Raw genomic sequence first — 21,346 nt, forward strand, 5'->3', positions numbered from 1 at the left:
AATAGTTTTTACTAGGATGCTTTGTTTTACACATGACATTGATTGATAACACCACCAACATAAATGTGACGGGTGTGCCTGTTTTTCGCCACAGACTGTCAATCTGTGGATGGATTTTTGCTACTGCCATCCTCAGGTTGTGCTCCACATCCGGGGCAGATTTACAAGGAAGTGCCGCAGCGTGGCACCGCAAGCCCCTTGGCTACGGCACTCGAAGCACTGGGATGCGACATATTTACAAGAATATGATGCATCTCTGTGCTTCCCCCTGTGCTGGTGCACAAACTACAGCCATGCGCTAGCGTAGGCATCCTTGTACCATGGTGCAAGGATGCCTGCGTCGTGGGGAGATTGTTTTTGTGCAGGAAGGGGCACCTTTCTGCACATAAACAATCACTGCAGGCATTTCCCTCTTTCAATGTGTGCTGTAGAATGCAGCACACATTGAAAGAGGGAAAAACGAGGAAAAATTAAAACATTTCTCCTCGTTGCGCCTCGCTAAGCCACCTCTAGGGTGGCGTAGCATTCAGACGCATTTCCAGATTTACGATTCTTCGTAGATTTGGAGATGTCTTGTTCCATGGGTGTTGTGTAGGAACACCCACAGCAATACCCATGGAACAACCCTTCAAAACAAAGTGCTCTGTGTGAAAGGGCCGTATTTACAAGGAGAGGAAAAGTCACGCTGGGTAGCTTTTCCCGTCCTCGTAGATATGGAGAAGCCCCCTGCGCTACCAGTACGTCACGAAAAGTGACGTACTGGTGGCGCAGGGCGCTTGTATATCTGCCCCCTAGTCTTTAATACCACAAGTGCTGAGAACCCAATCTCACATAAATAGGACGAGCTGAAATGCAAGAGAGTTTTTAGAGCAGTTTCTCTCAAAGCTGAAAAATCTGCAGACATTTTCAGCCAAAAGAGGGACTGTAAGGGAGACAGTGTCCCCTCACACATTTCCTCCTTCTCCATGAATTCCCTCACTACCACTCACCAACGATGAACCTCATCTCTCTTTATTTTGTTATAGGGCTACTCATTTACTCACACTTAGTTCTGTGATCTGCATGGTACACATTCTATGGGACCCTCTCGCTGTGTGGGTGTCAGGAGTGCTCATGTGAGTGCACGGTGAGCCATGCGACAGTTTGCGAGTAGGGTAAGAGGAGTGACTGATGGGTGAGCGAGGTGACCATATGAATTTGGGTGCAGATATACGTGCATAGTGAGATGAATGAATGTATGGTTAGTGATTAGCTCATTTGAGTGAGATTGCAGATTGAGCAGTGAGGGGGACAGGTGAGTGAAGTGTCACTTGAGAGCAGCTTGAGTAGTGTGCTCGTGTGATTGCAGGGTGAGGTACAGGGTGAACAGTGCAAGTGCATTGCGAGTGCAGAGTGATCACTGTGAGTGCAGGGTAAGTGGGTGAATGGTGTGAATGCATGGTGATCAGTGTGAGTGCAGGGTGAGCGTGAAAGTGAAGGGCGAGAATGAGAAGCGAGTTTTCTGAATGCAAGGTGCATTCCCAGACACTTGAAGTAACTCAGAATGTTATTGACGACAGTGTAGGGTTTCAAATGTGTTAAACTATTGCTAATATGGCAGTAACCAGGGATCAGGGTGGAGGAAATAAATAATGTGGCGATCCTGCAACAAACTTCCAGTCTTGTGATTAGGGTTACCAGCTCATTATTTTGATGGCCCAGGCGTTACAAAAATAAGCAGTCACCTAAAGAGAATCGAGACACTCTTGGGAGGTATATCAGGGAAATGTGTGGAACGTTTTTTGTGCACGTTTGCTTGTTTCTTTCTCTGTGTCTGTACGCTCGAGAATATATACTATTGTGCCAAGCAACAGCATATAAGGGTATGGAAACTGTAAATATCATAAAACAAAGAAATGTTAAAACATCACGGCGTTTAGCTTTCCTTTTGTGAAACGAGTGAACCCGTTTTTTTTATTATAGAAACACATTTCTCATCAGTGTTGGTATGTGCTGCCACTAGTACTGAAGTGAATAACTATAAGCATGTCTTACTCTTAGCCCCACCCATTTGCCGCATTTAAATGAGTACCAGTACTATTTTATTCCCATTTAAAGCACTGCAAAGAGCTGAAATGCTCAGCTGCAGTGAAGGGCAGGATGTCTCCTCTGCTTAAAGTGAGGGCGAACGAACAGACAGGCAATTCATCTGCAGTGTGAGGCTAGGAGTCTCCTCTTCGAATGCAAAGGAAGTGGCTGTCTGTCCGTTCCGTTTCAGCAGAGGAGACTTGACGCCTCCTCACTGCAGCTGAAGCTGAATGAGTTAACCCCCTCCTGGGCCGGTAAACACAATAAAAGCATGAGCACTTCGTGCCCCGGCGATTTCCCCTCCCTCGACTTGCAGGGATCAAAGGTAAAATTAGAGTGGAGTGCGCGCCTCACCTGGGATGGTGTCGCGGGCCCCCCCAGGGGGGCGCGCCCCACAGTTTGAAGAACTCTGTACTAAGTTATTTTTGCATTTGCAAATGGGCCAATTCGCAGAATTGACACGTTTGTGAATGCAAACAAGCATTCTGGTATGTATGAAACCTAAACAGCAATTCGATAACACTTTACTGATTCCCAATTTGCGTTTGCAACCACATACTGATTTGGCAGGGGAGTGTTTAGGGAGTCCCTTTCACATACTTAATCAGAATTGTATATACTAATGTTTTGCGACTGAATTCTGCTCACAAAACATTACTACTTAGTAGAGTTAGTAGTAACTTATTCGCAAAGGGGAAGTGGTCTCTTTGGGACCCTCCATTCCTTTTATGAATGTAACTAAAAGATAATGTTAGTTACCCAGTACGCATCTGTTCTTGGCATGTTGAGCTGTACATTCACATGCTTTGCATACTCCTGCCATCTAGAGTTGGGTACGGATGTTTGCAAGTTAGTTTTCTTAGAAGAAGTCTTTCCAGTCAAGAGGTAAGGTAACTCCTCCTTTCGGTGATAGTGCGCATGGGCATCAACTCCATTGTTAGATTGTTTTCCCGCAGAGGGTGAGAATAAAGTTAGCAAGTGTAGAATAGAGATGTCCATGCCTATGTATGTAAAGTAAGAAACTGCAACAACTATAGATACCTGGGCGGTGGGTGAGCGCATGTGAATCTACAGCTCTACATACCAAGAACAGATGCTTACTGGGTAAGTAACATTATCTGTTAGAGGCATGTGAGCTGTATGTTATATTATGTTACAGAATTTATTGAGCGCAGCGGTTACCCAGCGGTGTCCTGGCGCTAGTTACCTATCCTATTGGCAGAGCCTCAGATGCAAGGTTACAAACAGCCATGTCTTCAAACCTCTCCTGAAGGCTAGAAGGTCAGTGGGATTCTTCAGGTAAAATGGTAGTTCATTCCAGGATCTGGCTGCCCTGACAACAAAACTTCTGCCTCTCCATGTCTCCTTTTTTACAGCTGATAATGTATTCAACTTGGCTCCTAGTGAGCGAAGATTTCTTTTTGGTATATACCAATTAAATTGTTTTTGTAACTTATAGGGTCTTATTCCTCGAAGTGCCTTAAATACGCTACACATGGATTTAAAACGGAGCCGGTTTCTCACCGGGAGCCAGTGTAATTTTTTGATTACATTAGAAATCGCCACACTTAGGAGTGCCCATAAGGAACCAGGCTGCCGCATTTTGAATCCTTTGTAGCTTATTCAGAAGACGTTTCTGCAGATTCAAATACAGACCGTTACAATAGTCCAGTAAGGATAAGACCAATGCGGTAACCACCATTTGCCGACTGTCAAAGGGTAAGAATAGTCATATTTTTTTCACCGTTTTGAGGACATACGCTGTAGAGGAAGCGACTGCATTGACTTAATTGCCAAAGGTCAGTTTCTTATCTATGATTACTCCCAGGTTTTTCACTTTTTTCATAGGAGTAGGCAGCGAACCCATAGAGGGCGGCCACCAGTTTGGGTTCCAGAAATTGCCATCATTTCCAAACAGTATAACCTCAGTCTTTCCAGAATTAAGCTTTAGGCAATTATCTGCCATCCAGCTGCCAACCGATAGCATACCTTCCTGAAAACGACTTTCTAAACCCATCTCCTGACCTGGAAGCAGGGACACCACAATTTGGGTGTCGTCTGCATGGGAAGTGAGACCAAAACCAAAAGCACTGATAATCGGAGCCAATGATGAAAAATATACATTAAACAAAGTTGGGCTCAACAATGACCCCTGTGGAACTCCACAGGGCAGATTGAATGGCTTTGAGAGATAATCATCCAAGGATACCATTTGTACCCTATCTGCTAAGAAAGATTGTAGGAGTTTCCAAGCTTTCTCCCGGATCCCACAAGCTCTTAAACGGTCCATCAAAATGTCATGATGGACCATATCAAAGGCTGCAGACAGATCCAGTAGGATCAAGGCAGCCTTTCCACATTGATCCACAGCTCTTCTAATCTCATCAGTGGCCATGATGAGAGCTGACTCTGTACTATGGCCCTTCCTGTAGCCAAATTGGGTAGGGTCCAAGGCTTGGGTCTCTCAAAGAAAGGCACTAAGTTGTCCATTTATAGCTCTTTCTATCATTTTGGCAGGGAGAGGGAGCCGGGATATTGGGCGGAAAGTGTTGGAGTCATTTGGGTCCAGGTTAGGCTTTTTTAGCAGGGGTAAAATCGAAGCCACCTTCTAGGGTTTGGGAAAATGTCCTGTTTCAATCATGGCATTAAAAATAGGCATAAGTGCAAGAGTCACTGGTTCTGCGGCAAGTTTAGCCACTGCAGCCGGGCACGGGTCAAAGGGTGAACCTGGTCTAGCTGCCATGAGCATATTACGAGTGTTATCAATTGACAGTGTCTCGAACATAACAAGGGTATGGGGGGCACCATAGAGAGATCCTGTTCCTCCTCCACTATAGCCCTCCCTGTTGCATTTGGCCAAATGAACGCCAATGAAATCACCTCAACTTTGTTTCTGAAAAAAATAGCGATGTTTTAACAAAGTTCCTGACTAGACTGAACTTTAGGTGATTGTGGTTGCGTCACGCTGGAAACTGTTCTAAAGAGTTCTTTGGCCGAATTTTTGGCTGTATCAATACGATCAATATAGAACTTTTGTTTGGCAGTAAACAGAAGTTGTTTATAACTTAGAAGGCTCGTCTTATAGGCCTGCTTCTCTGTTTCATGATAACCTTTTCTCCATATACGTTCCAGACACTTACACTTCAGTTTTTCAGATCGCAGTTCTTCCGTAAACCAAGGAGCAGAAGGGAGCACTCTCTTGGGAAAGATTGTTTTAATTGGAGCTAATTTATCACACGCCCTCTCCACCCATTTAGAGTAAGCAATGGTCTCTTCCTCTAACCCCCTATTCCTTTGGTCCCAGTTGATGTAAGGAGTTTCTGAAAGTCTTTTCCATCCACTTTATTCTAGGACCTAAATTCAATGGACCTCTTGTTAGATGTTCCACCCGCCCGTTGGGTCCGAAGGGCTATCTCAAACTTAACAGCACTATGGTCAGTCCAGACGAGAGGAAGGACCCCCTTAAACCAGAGCCCTGGGTGGTTGGAAAATATTTTGTCTAGGGTGTGACCCGCCACATGAGTTGGGGCAGTGACATGCTGCTGAAGATCCACACTCTTCATCAAATTGTTGAGGATTGATGTATCTGGATTGGAGGGGGCCTCCAAATAATAATTGAAGTCCCCCAGGATGGTATATGCATCCCTACAAATGCTCTTTTCCAGCAGATTACCCATTGTTGTATTGAATGCACCTCTCGCTCCTGGTGGTCTATATAATAGTATCCCAAGGTAAGTTTGAAAGACAAGGCTTCACAGGCTACATTCGATGCAGCACAGAAGACCGCCTTTATTGAGCTATGGTAGATGACCGCCAACCCTCCCCCTTTCTATGGGGCCTATTCAACGTGTACTGAAAACCATGGGTTTGTGGCTTTAGCCAGGTCCGGTCCGGACGCTTCATCGGTCCAGGCTTCCGTAACAAAGGCCACTTTTATATCCCTATCCTCAATTAGCCTTGCACACTCGGTGCTATGCTTGACCAAAGATCTTGCATTCAGGAGGATGCAATTAAAGACTAGTGTTTCCTTTCCCACTGGCAGGTCACTTGTATCACTCCTTTGCTAAATGAACTGATATCCCATGGCAGGTAGTGTTACTTTGCAATTTGGGCAGGTCCCAGGATGTTATGTGGGCTTAGCATCAAATGTAAAACATATGCAATCCTGGTTTTTCTCCACCCTATTCAGATCTAATAAATCTGTTCGGCGATATCTAAACAGATTTTTTTTAACCTGGTAATGAACTTCCATTGGTCCTGGCGCTGAGCGCTTGACGAGCCAGTCACATTATTTATAGCCTATAGAGAAAAAAGGCTAGTCTGCTAACCATAGCCTCAAGATGACAGCCACTGCCGGAAAAGCGGAATAAAAGCTGACTCGAACACAGATATCAGCAAAGGGATTCCTTGAAAGTGAACACCCTTTCCCCCATCACAATTTTGTAGAGCTGCAGAGTTACACACTGTGCATAGATCGCCACCTACTGTTGAGCCCAGATGTTTGCAGTTTGTTTTTGTCCTGAAAAGCCTTTGGAAGTCACAGGATAGGTGACTCCTCCTTTGGATCATAGTGCGCATGGGCATCGGCCCCATCCTTAGATTGTTTTTCGCCAGCAGGGAAATGATGGAGCTTTGTAAGAAACAGGAAGCATGCTCATGTAAGCTGTATCTAATTAAGATAATACTGGAACAGACAAGGGTAGCCGGGGAGGTGGGTGGGCGTGTGTAACTCTGCAGCTCTACTTGCCAAGAACAGATGCATACTGGTAAGTAGCATTTTCCGTTTGCGGCATAGGAGCTGCAGATTACACACTGTGCATAGATTGTATAGCAGTACCCGTTGTTAGCGCCGACCACCAGTATCTGTTGCAGTAGTTTGAAACAGTGTTTTAAGTCCAGCCTGGCCAACAGTTGCCTGTTGTTTAGTTTGCACATCTACACAATACTGTTTTGTGAATGTGTGCGCGGGGTAGACCATGTAGCTGCTTTGCAGATGTCATCTAAGGGAATGTTCCCTAAAAATGCCATTGAAGCCCCTATCTTTCTTTTAAAATGGGCTTGAGGAGGTACAGATAACGTACATTTAGCTCTGTGGTAGCAAATCTGTATGCATTTGACAATCCACCTAGCTATCCCAGATTTTGATATGGGGTTGCCTTTGTGTAGTGGTGAGAAAGACAAAAAAAGTTGTTTAGTTTTACGAAAGGGTTGTGTTCTTTCAAAGTAGTAAAGCAATGCTCTTTTGACATCTAAGGTATGAAGAGCTCTCTCTGCGACTGAAGTAATAGCTACTAGGAAAGCAACTTTCCAAGTTAAGAATTGCAGTTCACATTTATGTACAGGTTCAAAGGGAGGTCCCATTAACCGTGTGAGAACAATGTTTAAACTCCACACAGGTGAAGGTGGTACTCTGCAAGGAATCATTCATTCGAGGCCCTCCATAAAAGCCTTTATGGCAGGTACTCTAAAAAGTGATAGATGTTGTCTATTTTGTAGGTATGCTGCAATGGCAGAAAGATGCAGTCTAATGGACGTGTACACTAAGTTACATCCTTGGAGGTGTAGTAAGTATCCTATGATGTGTTGAATAGACACATCTAGAGGATTGATGTTTTTGTTATGACAGTATATTACAAAACATTTCCACTCGGCTGCCTAATATGCCCTAGTGGTGGGACGTCTAGCTTCTTTAATAATGTTCATACAGTCAGGGGGAAGGTTAAGATAATCGAACTCTAGGACCACAGGAGCCAGATCGCTAGGTTGAGCTGAGCTGGGTCCGGGTGTCTGATATTTGCTTTTGGAATTCTTTTAGGGCTAGAAATACAGCCAGTAACTCTAGGTGGTTGATGTGGAGTAACTTTTGTTGCGGCGTCCACCAGCCTTGCATGGTGTGCTGCAGTAGGTGAGCTCCCCAGCCGGAGAGCGATGTGACCGCTGTCATGGCTATTTGAGGAACTGGCTCCAGGAACGGTCGGCCCTTGGAAAGGTTTTTGGTGCTCCACCATTGCAGAGAGCGGTGAGTCCGACTGTCTAACAACACTAGATCTGTTAATTGACCTAAAGCCTGGTTCCATTGGCGTGCTAAGCACTCTTTTTTTTTTGTGAAAATACTTTATTGTCAGGAGGGCAGAAAAGTTATTCACATTAACATTTGCGATCAGCAGTTTCATAACAGTACATGGTCGTATCAAAGCTACGGATAAAATACACCACATTCTAACGTTTGTGTTTATCTCCATATTATGGATATGTAAGAAATATGAGCAGCTATTTTGCACAAAGTCTCATTCATCAGTACACCATATCCTATTTCTGTTCGCAATCTGCCCATTTATGATACATCAATCTGTTCCTATCAAGTTCAACTAACAGAAAGAAGAAAAGTTCTACATTTATAAAACTCAACTAACGTCATCGCTTCAGTAGAGCGTTGCACCCTTTCACAGGTAGTTGTTTTTTACTGCACAATGTCAGTACATTTTGAAAAGCATTATCAATTTCTCGCTCCACCCCAACATCAAACCCGGGTTCAATATACAAGTTTGCCCCTTTTAGTCTTCATCCTCCTCCGACTAAGTGGTCGTCCTCCGGCAAGGGCGCGCATGGCTCCCCCCTGTATCTATTCCACGGCGTCCATACTTTATTCCATTTTCGGGGGCAGGCCCGCAGTACGTACACCGCCCTCTCCTTCACCATTAGAAGGTCCATATTCCTAATCCATCCAGTCACCGTAGGTAATTCTGGAGCACCCCATTTTTGTGCGATGTCTCTCTTGGCCACTGTTACTGCCAATGTGACCCATATTTGTTCATATCTGTTCAGGTCAGTAGGGTCCCAAATGTTCAACAGACATTTACGGGGCTCAGGCAGGAGTGATACCTCAAGGGCTTGGGAGACTGTGCGCATAATTTGTTTCCAAACGTTTTGGATTAGTGGGCAATCCCACAGTGTGTGGAGTAGAGTTCCCTCCTCCCCGCATCCTCTTAGGCAGAAGGGGTGTGGTGCCCGCTGTATCTTGTGTAGGAGTGTCCTGGTGTAATACGTGCGGTGTAGAATCTTGAGCTGCACCAACCTCAACCTAGCCGAGATACCCACTTCTCTTGGCGACGCAAGCGCCTCGTTCCATTCTGTGTCGTCCATGTCACCAAGTTCCCCAACCCACCTCTCCCTAAGTTTCTGAGAGGGGTCTGTCAGGTTGTTGACTAGCTTTTTGTATGTGAGAGAGGTTGCCTTTTGTTCCATAAAGTCCGTCAGTAACCTGTCCTCTAGTGGGGACGATTCCGGGAGTGTGGTGTCAGGTGGAATTGCGTGTAGTAGTGCGTGCCGGATTTGCACATACCTGAACGTCTCAGTGGGCCCTAGACCATACTGCTGTTGTAGTTGTGGGAATGCTACCACCGAACCCTTGTCCCAAAGGTCTCCTACCACAGAAATCCCAATCTGGTCCCATCGTGCGAAACCTCTACTGGACCTCAAGTTTCCTAGCGATTTCGTGTCCCATAACGGTGTCATCATTGTGATCTTTCCCTTCCAACCCAGTCAAGACTGTGCCGTGTGCCAGAGGGTCGCTGTATGTAATGTCGGTCCAATCAATTTCCGAACCTGGGAATGATTGTACAACACTGAGAGCATGCCGTCCGTCCCCAACTGTGACCAGTCCGCCTTGTAAGCGGGGTCCTCCCGCGGGACGTGGATCCAGTGATTGATTATTTTAAGCTGGGACGCCCAGTAGTACAATTGAAGATTGGGTAGCGCAATTCCCCCTTCGTACCAGCTTTTTACTAATTTGTCATGTGCTATACGGGCCGGGCCATTACTCCATAGCAGAGCAGACACCAATGCTGCGACCTGTTGGAAGTAGCGTGGAGCCACCACATAAGGGGTATTTTCCAGCACGTAAAGAAATCTAGGGAGCGCCATCATTTTATATAACGCTGCTCGTCCCAGGAGGGTGAGCGGCAGGGTAGCCCAGTACTTAACGTCGGCACGTAGACGCGCCAGAGGCGGCACCAAGTTCTCGGTGTAGAAGTCCGCCGCATTAGTGGTGACGAAGATACCCAGGTATTTAAATGAGCCGGTTGCTAATTGCAGGGGGCAGTCATCCCGCAATAACGGCTCCGGGCTTTTAAGTACAAATATTATAGATTTGGACCAATTTAAGGTGTAACCTGATGCTTGTCCGTGCTCGTCGCACAGGGTCAATAGGGCAGGGATACCCTCATTGGGATTAGTCATGTAGATCAGCATATCGTCTGCATACAGGGAGACTTTGTCCTCCCACCCCTCCTCCCAGACGATGCCTCGAAACAGTGGCGTTGCTCTAAGCAGGATAGCTAGTGGCTCCAGTACTAGTGCGAAAAGCAGGGGCGACAGCGGGCACCCCTGTCTGGTTCCGCGTCCTAGGGGGAAGGTCGGTGAAATGTGACCGTTTGCTACCACCTGCGCCATCGGCGACTTGTATAGTAGCCGTACCCATGCAATATATTTCGGGCCGAAGCCCATACGAGCAAGGACAGCAAACAGGTATTCCCACTCCACCAGATCGAAGGCCATTTTGGCGTCTAGGGATAAGATGACAGCCTGCTCGGATAGGAGATGTGCTCGTGCCATGACTCCATGGACCCTTCGCAGATTCAGTGCTGTGCTTCTATGTGGCATGAATCCCGATTGGTCAGGGTGTATTAGGGTGTGTAGGTGTTTGGTCAGGCGACTCGCCAGGAGTTTCGCCAGGATTTTCGCTTCCACGTTGAGCAGAGAGATGGGTCGGTATGAGGCGCATAGCGTCGGCGGCTTGGCTGGCTTAGGAATGGCGACTATAGTGGCCGTGCGCTGGTCCAAAGGGAGTTCCGCCCTGCCCATACTCTCAACATACATATCCAGCAGGGGTTTGCTCAACAAGGGAGCTGATGCTTTGTACCATTCCACGGGTATCCCGTTAGGCCCTAGCGCCTTGCCGGATTGCAACGACTGTATCGCCAACTGTATTTCGGTTTCTGTCAAGTCAGTGTCTAGTTCTTGTTGTGCTTCTTGTGAAAGTGCGGGGACAGCAATGTTGTCGAGTGATGCCAACGCCTCCCCTTCTGTAACCGCCCGAACCGGTGTGTATATTCCCTGATAATGGCGCGCCAGGGTGCGTACTATTTGTCGGGGTGTGTCAGCAGCTGGCCCTCCTGTGTATAGAGTCTCTGAATACCTCTGTTGCTACCACCCGGCTTGTCTAACCAGGCCAGCATCTTCCCGGCCTTGTCTCCCACATCATATATCCTGTGTGCGGTGCTTGCCAAGTGGCCTTTTGTAACCGAAGTGAGATGGGCCAGGTGTTGCTGTTGTCTGAGATGCAACGTATGTGTAGTGTCAGGGGTGGGGTTTGACATGTGGGCGACATTTGCAGTGTGAAGTGCCAGATCTAACTGAGCGAGTTCACGTCTGGAGTCCCGTTTGTGCCCTGTAATAGCCGCTATGGCTGCGCCGCGTAGGACTGTTTTGTATGCCTCCCAGAGTATTGAAGGTGAGGAAACCGTCCCTGCATTTTCTGCAAAATAGTGCGATGTGGCCGTTTTGAGCTTCTTCCTGATACCAGGGACTGTTAAGTAGTTGGGATAAATTGGATAGAGTCTGGCGCGCTTCCTCTCTTTAGTCGTAATGTGGAGGGACATTGGGGAGTGGTCAGATATACCTCTGGGTAGGATTTCTAGTTTGTCTACTGAACCCAGTCCCACCCCCAAAAAGAAAAAGTAGTCAATGCGCGAGAGACTGTTGTGTGTAGAGGAGTAGTGTGTGTATTGAGTCGCTGTGGGGTTCAGTTGACGCCAAACATCTGTGAGGCCTAGCGCGTTCAAAAAACCAGGAAGTGTGGAGGTCCCCCTCTTTCGGTCCCGTATGGGAAAGGCGTCTAGCAAGGGGTCTGTTATGGCATTAAAGTCCCCCCCAATGATCATGTCACCCTCAGGGAGGTCAAGAAGGAATTGGCCCAGCGCCGGCAGCGCCGTTGAGTGTAGCGCCGGGGGGATGTACACGGACACCATGTTGAGGGGTTTCCCTTCCCACTGGCCAGACAGTGCCGCAAATCGACCCTGATCGTCCGTCTTACGACTCTCAACCATGAAGGAGGAGTTCTTTTTGAGGAGTATCCCAGTGCCCCTGGACCCTGTAGTGAATTCCGCGTGTACCGCCATGGCATACCCACGTCTGTCGAGTGCTTTGCATGTTGACCCAGCCAGGTGCGTTTCTTGCAACATCACCAAGTCAGGCCCGTGGCGTTTGATGGTTTGGATGACCAGGCCCCTTTTAATTTTATCCCCCAGGCCTCTAACGTTCCATGTGAGCAGTTTTATGGGGGGCACCCCTGTCATTGGCTGGCCGCCCTCAGCGGGTGCACCTCGATCCTGTCGGGCCATTCAGGTATACATCTAGTGGTACTGATGTGTGGAAGTGGATTGTGACATATGTGCAATGACTTGTGTTAGGGTACCATGAGTGCACGGCCTGTAGTAGTACCGTGGTCCATACTGAAGTGACGATGACTGAGAACTTGAACCATAACATTACAACTTCGCCCCCTGCCCCCTCCCTGCTCCCCTGCACCACGGACGAACTCCCGCCCGCTTCCCCAACTTTGCAGAGTGCTTAATCCCATCCCCGTTCATCTTACTTGCTCGTGGGGTTGGTGAGACCCCTACAGGCACCGGCCAATGCCCGCCCTACTCAGCTCCATCGATTCAGAAAGGGGGTGGTGATGAACAGAGTGTCTGAATTAAGCAGACCACTCTTACCCAGTCCAAAGATCAGGGCTTGATCCATCACCGTTATTTATCTCACTGCACCATCCCAGCTCAGAACCTGGCTATATGCAAATCAGTCTGTCCCTGGCCCAGTGCATCATGGGAACAGGGCAGACTAAACTACCAAGCCAATTCTTCACCAGAAAGGAGACAAGCTACCGGGGACCGGTTTCTGGCATTTCAGCCGTCTTCGGCCCGGCTTGCTTGAATCCTGATGGTGCAGTGAGAAAGGGACTCATGTCTGAGTATACCCTGCCACACCTATAGTGGCCAAAAACGATTCAGAAAGGGGGTGGTGATGAACAGAGTGTCTGAATTAAGCAGACCACTCTTACCCAGTCCAAAGATCAGGGCTTGATCCATCACCGTTATTTATCTCACTGCACCATCCCAGCTCAGAACCTGGCTATATGCTAATCAGTCTGTCCCTGGCCCAGTGCATCATGGGAACAGGGCAGACTAAACTACCAAGCCAATTCTTCACCAGAAAGGAGACAAGCTACCGGGGACCGGTTTCTGGCATTTCAGCCGTCTTCGGCCCGGCTTGCTTGAATCCTGATGGTGCAGTGAGAAAGGGACTCATGTCTGAGTATACCCTGCCACACCTATAGTGGCCAAAAACGATTCAGAAAGGGGGTGGTGATGAACAGAGTGTCTGAATTAAGCAGACCACTCTTACCCAGTCCAAAGATCAGGGCTTGATCCATCACCGTTATTTATCTCACTGCACCATCCCAGCTCAGAACCTGGCTATATGCAAATCAGTCTGTCCCTGGCCCAGTGCATCATGGGAACAGGGCAGACTAAACTACCAAGCCAATTCTTCACCAGAAAGGAGACAAGCTACCGGGGACCGGTTTCTGGCCAGACAGTGTCGCAAATCGACCCTGATCGTCCGTCTTACGACTCTCAACCATGAAGGAGGAGTTCTTTTTGAGGAGTATCCCAGTGCCCCTGGACCCTGTAGTGAATTCCGCGTGTACCGCCATGGCATACCCACGTCTGTCGAGTGCTTTGCATGTTGACCCAGCCAGGTGCGTTTCTTGCAACATCACCAAGTCAGGCCTGTGGCGTTTGATGGTTTGGATGACCAGGCCCCTTTTAATTTTATCCCCAAGGCCTCTAACGTTCCATGTGAGCAGTTTTATGGGGGGCACCCCTGTCATTGGCTGGCCGCCCTCCGCGGGTGCACCTCGATCCTGTCGGGCCATTCAGGTATACATCTAGTGGTACTGATGTGTGGAAGTGGATTGTGACATATGTGCAATGACTTGTGTTAGGGTACCATGAGTGCACGGCCTGTAGTAGTACCGTGGTCCATACTGAAGTGACGATGACTGAGAACTTGAACCATAACATTACAACTTCCCCCCCCCCCTGCCCCCTTCCTGCAACCCTGCACCACGGACGAACTCCCGCCCGCTTCCCCAACTTTGCAGAGTGCTTAATCCCATCCCCGTTCATCTTACTTGCTCGTGGGGTTGGTGAGACCCCTACAGGCACCGGCCAATGCCCGCCCTACTCAGCTCCATCAGCATCAAGTTCCCAAGGGCTATAAACATGCTGTCCCACCTGCAGTCCATTCAGATCAGCCCTGAACAGGTTGTCCAGAGTCAAGTGGGTCTCTTTCGAGATCCGATTCCAGTCCCGCTGCACCTTCCTCGTTCGCGGGACTGCTGGACGGATGGTCTGTCGGCCCTCCGTTGCGCCGGTGTTGTCTTTCCCTGTGCGGGCGTTGGGGTTGGCCCACTTGTCTCCATCCATCAAGCCATTCTCTAGCTACCTCTGGTGTGTCAAAGAACCACGTTTTTCCTTCAGCCACAATGCGCAATTTGGCGGGGAATAGCATTGAGTATGGTAGGCCTTTGTCTCGCAGTGTCTTTTTCACATCCGTGAACGATTTCCTTCGCCTAGCCACCTCTGCCGTGTAGTCCGGGAAAAAGGCCAAAGTTGAGTTTTGAATTTTTACAGGTGGAGAGATCCTTGCCGCCTGCAGGATTGCGTCCCTGTCCCTAAAGTTGAACAGTCTAGCCAGTACTGGCCGCGGGGTAGCGCCCGGCTTAGCCGCTCCACCTGGAACTCGGTGTGCCCTTTCTACAGAAAAGAAGTGCGATAGGCCTTTAGGTTTCAGCTGGGTTTTGATTAGGTCCTCAATGTACAGATCCATTGCGGCTTTACCCTCCGATTCCGGCAGACCCAGGATGCGGACGTTGTTTCTCCGGGAACGCCCTTCCTGATCGTCGAGCTTCTCCTGCAACTGTTTAGTGACTCTTTCCATGCGTTCCAGGGCTACTTGCAGGTCCGAGGTGTCCTCAATGAGCGCCTTCGTAACTACCTCCACTTGGGACACTCTTTCCGCCATTTTCCTGAAGTCTGCTCGGAGCAGAGTCACCTAGGAGGAGATGGAGCCCACTGTCGTTCGGACCTCGGTAAGGGTTTTCATAACATCCTCTAAGGTCACCTTCGGAGTCCCGGCCGTTTCTGGGGCTGCTCCAGCAGAGTGGCGGCCGCCATTCTGGGAGTGCCCATGCTGGCTGTACGTAAATTTATCGAGCTTCGCTTGGGTCGACGCACTCCTTGTACCCTTGCCCGCCATGTCGTTGTGCTGGTGGAGGGAGTATATTCACTTGGCCGTCGGGTTCGTTCTTGGCCTATGAGGTGTGCGGTGTCTCCGGTCTCCAGGCGGTCAATTGTGTGTCCCACTGGAATCAAGGGGTTCCGTATACCCCCTACAGGGCCCAGGCGTGTTGCTGCTGGCGGCCGTGACGATCAGCACGCCGGCCTGTACGGCGGTCTTGTGCGGTTTAGTGCTCCGCCACTCCCTCCCTTCGCGCTCTCTGTAGCGCTGCTAGGCGCTGTGTTGCTGTTTTTCTACACAGGTGGCACCCTGCGGGATATGCCTGAGCCCCTCCGTGTAGTAGCGCAACCTCGTTAGGGTGGGATCGCCTGTGCAGCAGAATGTCACATGAGTTGGGCACCACTGTAAAAGCCCCCACACGATGCCTCCCTTTCCCCAGGATATCGGGGTTCAAACTGGCCCCCCGCTGATTCGGGGTGTAACTCAGGTCGGCTGTAGCGTGGGGGGACTGTAGGGCCCCTGGTTCAGAGTGTCTTACACCGCAGCATGCACGGCGCGTCTGGTCGCCTGTCCCTCTCAATATGGCGCCTCCCGGGGCTTCGGGAGACCCTCGCCGCCTCTGGGAATCGCGCTGCCTCTGAACGGCTCCCGCAGTCAATCTTGGTCCCCACAGTCCCTTCAGCTTACACAGGGGTGGACGCTGGATAGGCGGCGCGCATCGATACCTCTTGCGATAGGGTTCAGCTGCGGTCGGCTGGCATCACAGCGCCCAGGCCGAGGGGGATGAACTTCCGCCCGGGTTCGCTGGCTACTTCAGGCCGATGCGGCCAGGCAGGCGCAGGCCGTCGTATGCCGCTGCAGGATGGAGCAGTTCCCGGCGGTCGATCACCACCGGGGTCGGATCTAGCAGTGCCGCTCGGGTCCCCGAGCCGATGTCGCTCCTTCGAGCGGGTGTAAAGTCGGATCAGTTTGCGGATTTATGATGCGGGCGGTTTGCCTGGAGGAGCTCCCGCTTCAAGCTGCCGCCATGCTCGGCAGTTGGCCACGCCCCCCCGTGCTAAGCACTCTTGAAGAGGACGCATCTGTAGTCTTGCATGAGGCACTATGAACATGCAAGAAGCCATCATTCCTATCTGGAAGAGAGTGTTGCGGTTGGAATTTTGTCAGAAGAGCTTGCATATTTGTTATCCTGGCAGGAGAGGTATAAGCTAGCGCTGTTGAGGTGTTTATTGTGGCACCGAGATATTGTTATACGTGGGACGGTTGCAGATGGGACTTGGTGTGGTTTATTGTGAACCCCAAGTCGTGGAGTAGTTGGATGGTGGTGTGAGTGTGTTGTACACACTGACTGTATGAGCTTGCTTTTATCGACCAGTTGTCGAGATATGGGAAGACGTGAATGTGCTGTCTTCTTAAGTGTGCTGCTACTACTGCTAGGCACTTGGTAAACACTCTTGGTGCTGTTGTGACTCCGAATGGGAGTACCTTGAATTGATAGTGCTAACTGTCTATTACAAATCTGAGATATTTTCTGTGCACTGTGTGAATGGGAATGTGGAAATAGGCGTCCTTGAGATCTATAGTGGCAAGGAAGCCATTTTGTAAAAGGAGAGGAAGGACCTGCTGGAGTATGACCATATGGAAGTGGTCTTATTGTATGTACAGGTTTAGTGGTCTGAGGTCTAGAATAGGCCTTAAAGAGCCATCGCTTTTTGGGATAAGAAAGTACAGGGAGTAAACTCCCTTGTTTTGTTGATGTGGTGGAACTAGTTCTATTGAGCTTTTTGGTAGGAGGGATATTACCTCTTGCCTCAGCAGAAGCAACCCTTCTTGTGACATTGGGCGCTGTTTGGGTGGTATGTTGGGGGGGGGGGGGGGGAGGGGGGGGGGGTAAATGTTAGTTCGAGACAGTAACCTGATTGAATTATTTGTCGCACCCACCTGTCTGATGTGATGTTGGTCCAGACAGGAAGGAATTGTTGTAGTCTTCCCCCAACTGGAGTGGAATGTGGTGGGGGAAGTGTAGGGAAGTCATTGGGCAGGGGTGGAGGCAGAGCGGGAATTGTTAGTTTTGCCTCTGCCTTTGTTGTTGTTACCCCTGTAACCCCCTCTTTGGTAGCTCCTACTGTAGGTGGATTGGGTAAGGGCTTTGTATGAAGTAGAGGGACTATCTGAGGAGTAGCCTCTGGTGGTGCTTCTGCAGGATGAGCGACGAAAGGAGCGTCTGGGAGCGTGCGATTGCAAGGCTCCCACTGATTTAGCTGTGTCTGTATCTTTTTTCTTTTTTTCAAGGGATACTCCCACATTAGGCCGAAATAAGTGTTGCTCATCAAAGGGTTGGTTGAGGATGGCACTTTGTACTTCAGGTTTAAATCTGAAATACGCAGCCAGGCATACCTACGCAAAGGACACTGGTATTAATTGCCCTTTGGCGCACAATGAATAGAGGTGTTGGTGATGGTTTTACCCTCTTGCATAAGTTCTTTGGCCCTATTTTTCTACTTGTCTGGAAGGTGCTGCATTATGGATTCTAACTCATCATAATGTGCCCTGTTGTACCTTGCTAGTAGTGCATGAGTATTGGCAATACGCCGTATGTTTGCCGCCTGTGACACCATTGTTTGCCTGAGGCGTCTAGGAGTTTAGACTCTTTATCTGGTGGGGGAGCCTTGCCTTATGTTTGGGAATTGGCTCTTTTGCATGTGTTGGAGACTACAAGGGAGTCTAGTGGTGCAGGCCCTTCAATGTAGGCTGGATCTGAGGGGGGCAGCCTTATACTTCTTCTCAATTCCAGGGTTGATGATTTGAGCCCCAACTGGATCTTTGAAGACCTCTGGCGCATGCTTAATGACACCTGTAAGAATCGGTAAAATTGAGGTGGACCTTTGTGTGGTGTCAAAGGTATCCATAGGAAATCCTCCTCTACTGGGTCAGCATGTAGGTCAATCCCATGATATTGGGCAGCTCTATGGACAAGTTGGTTAAATCCCATAGTGTCCTCGGGTGGGTAAGGCCTGGAGAAGTATATGTCATCTTGTGGCATGTTAGGGGCGTCTGGGGTGCTATAGTCATCCCAAGGGTCAGGTGAGCCAGGAGGACTAGGATTATCTAGTGGCTCATTATCTGGATCACCTCCTGTGTCATCAGAGATGTTATCCTCGTAATCCTCATCATCTAAAAGAATAGGAGATGGTGTAGGGGAGTGATCTGGCAGGGGAGGAGGTGGTGGAGGAGGAGGAGGTATCCTTAGAGGCGAGGTTGCAATGTCCTTCTTCTTAGGATGAGGAGCTGGTGCAGGCATGTCTAATGGTCGTTTTTTAGAGCCAAGAGTCAATCGACCAGTTTTGGGATCTTTAACCAAAGTCTTTTGTGTAGGATCTGGATGAAATATTTCCTCTGTAGGAGGTAGATCCTTCGGTGCCGAGGTCTTTGGTTCCGTAGGCTTTTTCGGCACCGAACCGGTAATATCTTTTGGCTTTGAAATATGTTCTTTTGCAGTGTCTTTAGCCGGTGAAACGTGTGGTTTTTACGGTTCCGAGGCTTTTTTCGGCTCGAAGGCATGGGAGTCGGGTCATTTCGGTGGCATTTTTTTGCTCGGCTCAGAGTGAGGTTTGGGCACCAAGGCGCTGCTGACGGTCTTCAGCGCAGAGTGCTTAAATGTGGAAGCAGCCGGCCTGGAGGAGGAAGATGGCTTCTTTTTCGGTGCCGGTAGGTGTGTGCTGGCACCGGGGGTAGGCTGAATCGAGCCGGAGTCGCCTAAAGGCTTATTAGGCTTCTTTGCCGAGCTCGATGGCAGGGCATCGGAAGCAGTCTCTAGGTGTGCACCCGGGCCCGAAGGCGAGGGTGCCGAGGATGGGTCGGGGTTGACGTGTGTACTTACGACCCGCTGTGCCAGAGTGATGTCTTCCACGGCTGAGTCGCCGGCCTCGGAGTTGCTGTCGACGCCATGTTCTCGCTCTTGTTCTGGCAAGTCGACGCACTCTAGGAAGATGTCGTCTGGGATCGAAGATGACAAGCGAGCCATGGTTCTTCGAGCTCGTCAGTCCCAAATCGTCTTTTTGGGGCGGAAGGAGGCGCAAGCTGAACAGTCTCTGGCAACGTGCTTCTGTGAGAGGCAAAGGTTGCACACCTCATGGAGATCGGTTTGAGGAAACTTCGACCCACATAGAGGACACTTATTGAATGGCGTCCTTTCCATTAGCCAGAAGATAAGGCCTGGGAAGGCCCGAAGGCTTTCGTCGACGTCCAGAATTGAAGACTTCGAAGTTGTGAAGAGTCGCGTCGATTGGAAACGCATTTGAGACAATAGCGTTGAAAAGGGTGAGGATTTTTTTTTTTCCTCATTGCCCAAGTATATCAGAGCTGGATCTCGGGTCCCAATCAAGAACAGGGATTGAAACTACCCCATCAACCGTATATTGGGATGGATCACTCTACACCTTGCCCTCCTTATTCACCCATCGGTAGCTGATTCTTTACGGCCCTCGTATGCCACCATCAGAATATTCAAAAGTGTGAGGATTGCGCGCTGAAGGAGAATCGGTTCCAAACCGGAGCGCAGGAAACACATCCGAGCCAGATGGCAGAAAAAAACAGTCTAAGGATGGAGCCGATGCCCATGCGCACTATGATCCAAAGGAGGAGTCACCTATCCTGTGACTTCCAAAGACTTTTCAGGACAAAAACAAACTGCAAACATCCGGGCCCAACAGTAGGCGGCGATCTATGCACAGTGTGTAATCTGCAGCTCATATGCCTCGAAGACTACTTTAGGAGGAAATTAGGGATTGGTTCGTAGAACCACTCTGTCTTTGTGAAGCTGAAAGAAAGGCTCATGTATAGTTAATGGCTAAAGTTCACCAACTCTCCATAGTATAGTGAATGCAATGAGAAAAGCAACCTTTCCTAAGAGGAATTTTAATTGACACCTGTGCATTGATTCAAAAGGTGGACTCATTAGCCTTGTAAGGAACATGTTGAAGTTCCATACTGGTGAAGGTGTGACTCTTGGTGGTATCGCTCTTTTTAATCCTTCCATAAAGGCTTTAATCACTGGTACTCTGAATAGAGATAAGTGTTGTCTGTTTTGTAAGTATACAGCTACTGCTGCTAGATGTAAGCAAATGGATGTATAGGCTAGTCCAGATTGCTTAAATGTAACAGACACCAAATTATGTTTTGCGCAGAAGCATCAAGCGGATTGATATTGTTACAATAGATAAAGCGTTTCCATTTTGCTGCATAACATGCCCTAGTAGTAGGTGTTCTAGCCCTCTTTTAGGATATTCATACAGTCTGGTGGCAATTGTAAATAACCAAATTCTAGGACTTCACGAGCCAAATCGCCAGGTTGAGCTGTTTGGAATTTGATCTCTGATTTCTTCATGGCTCTGAAAGAGGAGACTAAAGTTGAGATGCAGCTTTTGGTGTGGAACTACTGAGAGCTCCAGCTGACGTGCCCAGGTGGGAGCTATGAGAATCAGTTTGAGGATTGTTTGTCTGAGCTTGCGAACTACGAACGGAATGAGTGAGAGAGGCGGAAAAGCATAGGCATATATCCCTGACCAGTTTATCCATAGAGCATTGCCTATGGAGAGCAGGTATGAGAACCTGGAGGTGAAGCTTAGCCATTTTGCATTTTGAGCTGTGGCGAACAGGTCTATGTGAGGAAATCCCCATTCCTGAAAGTAGGGAAGGAGAATTTGGGGATGAAGTTCCCACTTGTGGATTTGCTGACTCTGTCCGCTGAGAAGGTCTGCAATCTTATTTTTTACCTCTGTAAGATGTTCTGCCAGGAGATAAATCTTGTGGTGTAAAGCCCATTTCCAAATGACTTGTGCTAGGCGTGACAGTTGGAGAGAGTGCCCCCCCCTCCCCCGTTTCTGTATATAATACATTGCTGTCATGTTGTTTGTGC

General features: G+C 48.9%; 1 protein-coding gene across 1 annotated transcript in view; it reads right to left on the minus strand.

Annotated features, from left to right (window-relative positions):
* The window catches only part of PARP9 (poly(ADP-ribose) polymerase family member 9), a 614,444-nt gene that overhangs the window by 175,441 nt on the left and 417,657 nt on the right, over nucleotides 1-21,346 (minus strand). The window lies entirely within an intron of this gene.

Source organism: Lissotriton vulgaris, chromosome 2_1 (genome assembly GCF_964263255.1).
Source record: "Lissotriton vulgaris chromosome 2_1, aLisVul1.2, whole genome shotgun sequence".
Taxonomy (NCBI): domain Eukaryota; kingdom Metazoa; phylum Chordata; class Amphibia; order Caudata; family Salamandridae; genus Lissotriton; species Lissotriton vulgaris.